This window comes from Vespula pensylvanica, chromosome 10 (assembly GCF_014466175.1).
Source record: "Vespula pensylvanica isolate Volc-1 chromosome 10, ASM1446617v1, whole genome shotgun sequence".
NCBI lineage: Eukaryota > Metazoa > Arthropoda > Insecta > Hymenoptera > Vespidae > Vespula > Vespula pensylvanica.
The window spans coordinates 3377786-3384048 of NC_057694.1; positions in this window are offsets into that span (position 1 = coordinate 3377786).

Sequence of the window (6263 nt, forward strand, 5' to 3'; positions counted from 1 at the left end):
GTCTCAAGTCATGTAATGTTTAAACGAATGTATGATTGTTTAAATATTAGTTTTATGTACATGGTGTACATTATATTTTGTTTAAATAATTATAAAATTACCGAAAACATTAATATTTTAATCTCAAACATTTGGAAAGAGAGATCTCCGATGTTTACTCGTCGAAATGCGAAGGAAGACTGGAGCGATAAATATCAAAGTCAATAGAAGGTTTGTTTTGTTTATATGAAATGTATTCTACGACCCGGAGATCAAAATTTAATCGTATTGAAATGTTACAGTAAAATTAATTTATATATAACGCACTTTCCGATTGAAATAATAATAAAGCATTCGCTTGAACATAATACACACACATATATATATATATTGGATACACATACATATATATACACACACACACGTGTGCGCGTATATATATACACGTATATATACGCATATATATGAATGTATTATTATTTAAATATTAATTTATTGTACTCCGTGTACACCTATCATAAAATTATTTTATTCTAACAACGTATTAACACCTACGTGATGCTTTTACGAACGTTTATCTACATTATATGTGTACAAAAAACTGAGAGAGTATTTATCTGCTTACCTGGACATTTAAAACACGAATTTTTCCAAGAAATTATATATGCCAGCGTGTCGATTTATATAGGTCAGTAGTGATCGCAGAATAAGATCAAATTTCTTCATCGCCATACTCAGTTTCGTGTATTCGTGTCCATGTGTACAGTATCTGTGTGACAGCATACGAGAAAAATTTTATGTATGTATATTTTGTCATTGAATATACGTATTTTTCCAAGAAATTATATCGTTCGGTGTGATAATGCTTCTTCTTAGAATTTGTATAGATAGTAATGTTGTGTAGATAGTAAAATATAGGATAAAATCTTTTATTTTCTTACCTTATTCCTTGCTTCTTTGTCTCTGCTTCTCTGCCGAAAGACTGCAGAGCTTCTAACTACTACCGAGTTCATAACAAATATTCCATATATAAGTCAGTTTTTAAGTAATACTTATAGATCAATTTATAGGCAATTACAATAAAATATCATTCTTACTGTATATTTACAAGAGAAATTAATCATAAAAAAGATAACTTCTTTGATTATTCGATTTATTAATAAACAACTTTTTGACTCACGAGATAGAAGAAAGAAGAAAGCTATGTATAATGAAGCGGGAATTTATATATCTATGGCGGGAATTTATTTTAGATATTTTAATAGAACATAATCAAGTGATTAATAGCAATTTTCAATGATTTTTCACAGTTAAATATTATTTTCTATGCTATTTTTCAATAATATGTTAAGAAATATTAATATATATATTAATGCATAATATATCTACAATGACGCAATTCTCATGTGCCAAACGTATCGTTTGGTCAGCTTTACAATGCAGATGACGCCATTGGCATTCCAGTTTGTACCATCCTGACGTGGGTCTGTATCGTCCTTGTTAATTACAGGTAATTAATAGATTTTTTCTAACCTACACTCTAACTACCTCTTCTATATATCAAATGATGGCTAAATGCATGATTTTTATAAGGCCGCGTTTGCAAGTCGGGCCCTCAATGCGTATAAAAGATATTCGCATAAAAGAAAATAAAATCGGTCTCGAGCGTCCTCCTTTTTCTTCAATTTTCTGGCTTTATTTTCGTAATATCGATACTTTTCTCTCTTGATAACGATGCTCCGATTAATAATTTTGCATTAATAGTTGTGATTGATCGATACTTTGTATCATATTCGATTTTTATTTACGATTGCACCCACACACGATATGCACACATATACGCACATAAATACATATATATACACACGTATATTCTCCTATACACACATATATATATACACTCTTATTCTTATCCTTTACTAATTGAACTTACACTTTCCAGATTTTCAAGAATTCCGAGCTAGAATAGCAGAACATCGAAGTGTATAAAATCAGTGTTAGTGCATTATTTTTTATGATCCTGTGGCAGGAGGATATACATTTTGCAAAGAATCAATAATACATGCCGTAAGTAAATTTCTTTTTTAAATATTTCCTCAATAATCGAAAAGGATAAAAAATAACCTATAATATGATCGAAAGTTCGAATTCTTCGAAGATATTTGTGTATATATACGTAAATATATCTATGATATGAGAAGCATTTATTTACTTATTATTAGTTTTAAATTACATAGTACATAGGTAGTTTTATATAGGTACATAGGTATTAATTCGAAATGTCGATTGATATTTTGTATTAAATTCGATTTTCATATACGATCGTATATACACACCATACAAACACAGAGGTATACGATATATATAAGTATACACACACACACACCATCTCCGGATATTCCGTACACATATTACGCACACATTTTTAATCTTCTGCTATGTTAATATGATGTTACATTTTTCAGATTTCTAAGAATTTCACGAGCTACAATATAGAACGTCCATACCAGTACATACCAGTATATGTCAGTTTATACATCTATATTAATTACGAGTAATTAGTATTTATTTTTTAGGATACATTATCTTCCAGTGTATCACTCGATTCCTAGAAATGTGTTTTTTATGGTGTATCGTTCGTAAATCGTGACAATAGTACTGAAAAAGAAATATTAATGAAAATAAAAGTGGTGACTGCATATTACGTCTTCTTTTTTTCGTATTTTTTTGGCATTATTTCTCTATAGATTTTATTTTCCTCTCCTAATTATGTGATTATAGAATATTTGTGATGTATTTCGACGGTTCGTATAATTTTATATCGTATTTATAAAAATTTTATATTTTCGTTTATTAGATCGAGAAATTCTCCATTAATTGACTAGTGACGTATCTGCGCATGCGCGGCGCGTTTGCGCAATCGTCTTGTCGGTGGATATAACGCCATTTTGTGTTCGGTGATCGACAGCTACACACGGAAGCCGTATCGTCCCCATTAATTTCAGGTAATTAATATATTTTTCTACTCTACACTGTCTTCCTATGTATCAATCGATTGCCAAAAACGCGATTTTCACGCGTGAATGTTCGCAAGTCGGGGTATTTCCGCGTTTAAAAGATATTCGCGAAAATAAAATCTGTCTTGGAAGCTATTGCGTCATACTTTTATTTTTTAATTTTCTGGCTTTATTTTCACGATATCGATATTTCTCTTACTTTTTAATGATGCTTTTAATAATGATTTATCATTAATTAATCATCATTAATCGTATTTCCTATTATATTCGATTTTCACACACACACACACACACGACGCTTGGGATCTTCCCATACTCATATATGTATACACATACACACACACACACACATAATACACATATAATAAATATTTTCTCTACTAATTCATCTTTCGTTTTTTAGGTTTCCAAGAATTCTACGACTGACAGCGAAACATCTCGGCTTTCTTTTTCTACATATACTTTGTCCTTCATCCTGTGTATAAGGTAAGTCTTTCTCCTTTAACATACAAAGCGAGTTTAATAGAGAGAGATAGATAGCACTCGGTAAACTAACAATCAGAAATCGGCGTATTTCAAAGAAATCTCTTAACCGAGCGTGTGACGAAAACAATGGAACGTTCGAGTTCTTCCAAGGTGATATAGTACGCTTTAGTCTTACAGAATTTTTCGGCATGAACGCAACCAAGGAAACGTGGATTAATTACTTCCTTGCATTTATTTTATTTTAGAATATTTTAATTCTAATTTTGTTTGCATTTATTTGATATCATGGGAAGAAAGTATAGATCATTGCACAAGAAAGTATACAAATTTGTATAGTTTATAATTCGGTCGATTGGTGCAGTTATTGTTTTATTTAGAAAATTTCTAACATTTTCGTTACTATCGTCATACGCAGTAATTCTCACATGAGTAAAATTATAATTGCTTTGATTGAAATGTATCTTAAGCATGTACTACCAAGGGCTATATACTTTGATATATCTCGAAAAGCTTTATTTAATATTAATTAAATTAACTGGATTAAATTTCAGACATTAATTACTTATTGATATTTTTCAATAATATACTTTTTAATATGCCATCTTCGGTAATGATTCATAGGATATGTGTTTTATAAATGTATTTTTTTATATATAAAAAAAGAAAAATCTATCACTGTCTGTTTCAACTATGCAGATTTTAGAAATTATTTGTGACCTTGTGCAAAGCGGTCTTAGAATCAATGTTTGCTTGTACTATTTTAATTTGCTTTTTATAGCTAAATAAGCTAATTAAATATAATTAGATTAAATAGAAATTTGCGAATTAGAGTTATATTTGCATCATTCTTTATTTTCCTCGGCGCAGAACGCTCAATGTTTCTTCCATAAATTTCCAAATTTTTTAACATAACCATATTAATAATCTTAATTTCTTTATTAGCTCAAATAAAAGAAGAATCATTCTCTTCATTATTACGGGGCAGGATGCTCATCATACAAAGAACCAGCAAAAATTCTGGTAAGTAAATGTTACTTTACATATTTCCTTAATAAATTTAATAAGTTTTTAATATGACAATGATACTAATAATTTGATTTTTGTTTCTTTTTCAGTTTAAATAAAAAAAGAATCATCCTCTTCATCATCCTAGGGCAGGATGTCCATCTTGCAAGTATCAACGAAGATTTTAAGTAAGTAAAGTTTTTTATTAAACATTTCTTCAATAATTTGAATGATTTTTTATTATAACAACGATACTAATAATTCTTTTTGTTATTTTCAGAACATCATTGCAACCGTACATGAAGCAATGAATAAATCGAGTGTTGTATCGCTAAAATAAAAACGAAAACATCGCGAAATAGAAGCAGTGCTTGTTCGTTTGTTTAAATTATACCGCGTTTCGCGATTTAAATTAATTTTAAGTGCTTTTGTGTCGACTGCGTGCAATGCAGTCAGTTATAGAGTCAGTGTTTGATCGTACAAAGTGACTTTAACAGTCATGTAGACTGTACTTATAAAAGATGATAGAGTTTCGCGAAGTAAATTCAGTGACCGTTCGTTAATAAATATCTATCGCGAATTAGAGTCAGTGCATCACTGAAGAGGATCTCGACCAACTTCGGTGTCTACCTACCTCATTTTCAACCAGCTACATATCATCCAACCTCAATGTCGACCTAAATCGCGGACGAGTGTTTTGGAGCCACCGTAGAACTTCTTAAGTAGTGAGTAAACAAATTTTAAGTCCCTCTAGTGCTCAATCATGTCGTGGACGAAAGGTCCGAATCGGCACGAGTTACTGGTTGTAATTTTTTAGATAAATTATTGACGAGCATGACCGTGAGTAACCCCTTTTTTGGATTTACTCACGAGTGGTATATTTTTAATTGCCTGTGTTTTCATTGTTTATATCTATTTTATTAGTTTAGGATAGGGTCTTCTTGTTTCATAGATTGGATTAATTAATAGTGCAATTAATAAGCACTGTTTTATTCGTGTTTGCCCGCGATATTAGTAATGAAATCGGATATTAATTTATCCAATTTCGTCAAAAAAGCATGTAATGTGATCTACTTTATATGCATTGCTTCGTATTTAGTCTATTTAATCGCGATGTATTTCGATATATCAATATAGATGTAGTAAAAAATGAACAAGAAGACAAGCGTGACGGATAGATTCTGGAAGATAAGTGATGGATCATGATTTTGTTCTTTAATTAGAATAGTCACTTGTTAAAAGGAATCGTCCGAGGTATTTTGATTATTGTTACATGAAAAATTAATGAAATATTCAATCTATTTTGTTCATAAAAGAAAAGTCTCAATAGAGTCATTGTTTTTGAAAGAAAAAAGTCGAGTAGAATCATTACTAATAAAAAACAAAGAGACTTGTAGAGTCATAGTCCGTAGGCCCTAGAATAAGTTAATCATTTTTTAGATCAGGATTTTCAGCTTCTAATAAACTAATTCCCGTTTCTCCCCCCCATACTTTCTGCGTTCTTATCTATGTGTGTGCCCAGGTGTTACTCGTATAGGTGAGAAACTGTTAGTATGGGTTTAGTTTTAAGTTTTCCCATATTGGCGACTGTCATAGCGTTAGTGATTGCGCATGGTGTACCTTGCATCTGTGTGTTCGTGCTAGGTGGTGCATTGTACATCGTTTCGCGATTATTTATAAATAAATACGAATAAAACAATTACACTAATAGATTATTATTTCAAATACTATACTAATATATTATTATTCATATCGTTTTGCATAGTAGAGTCAGCA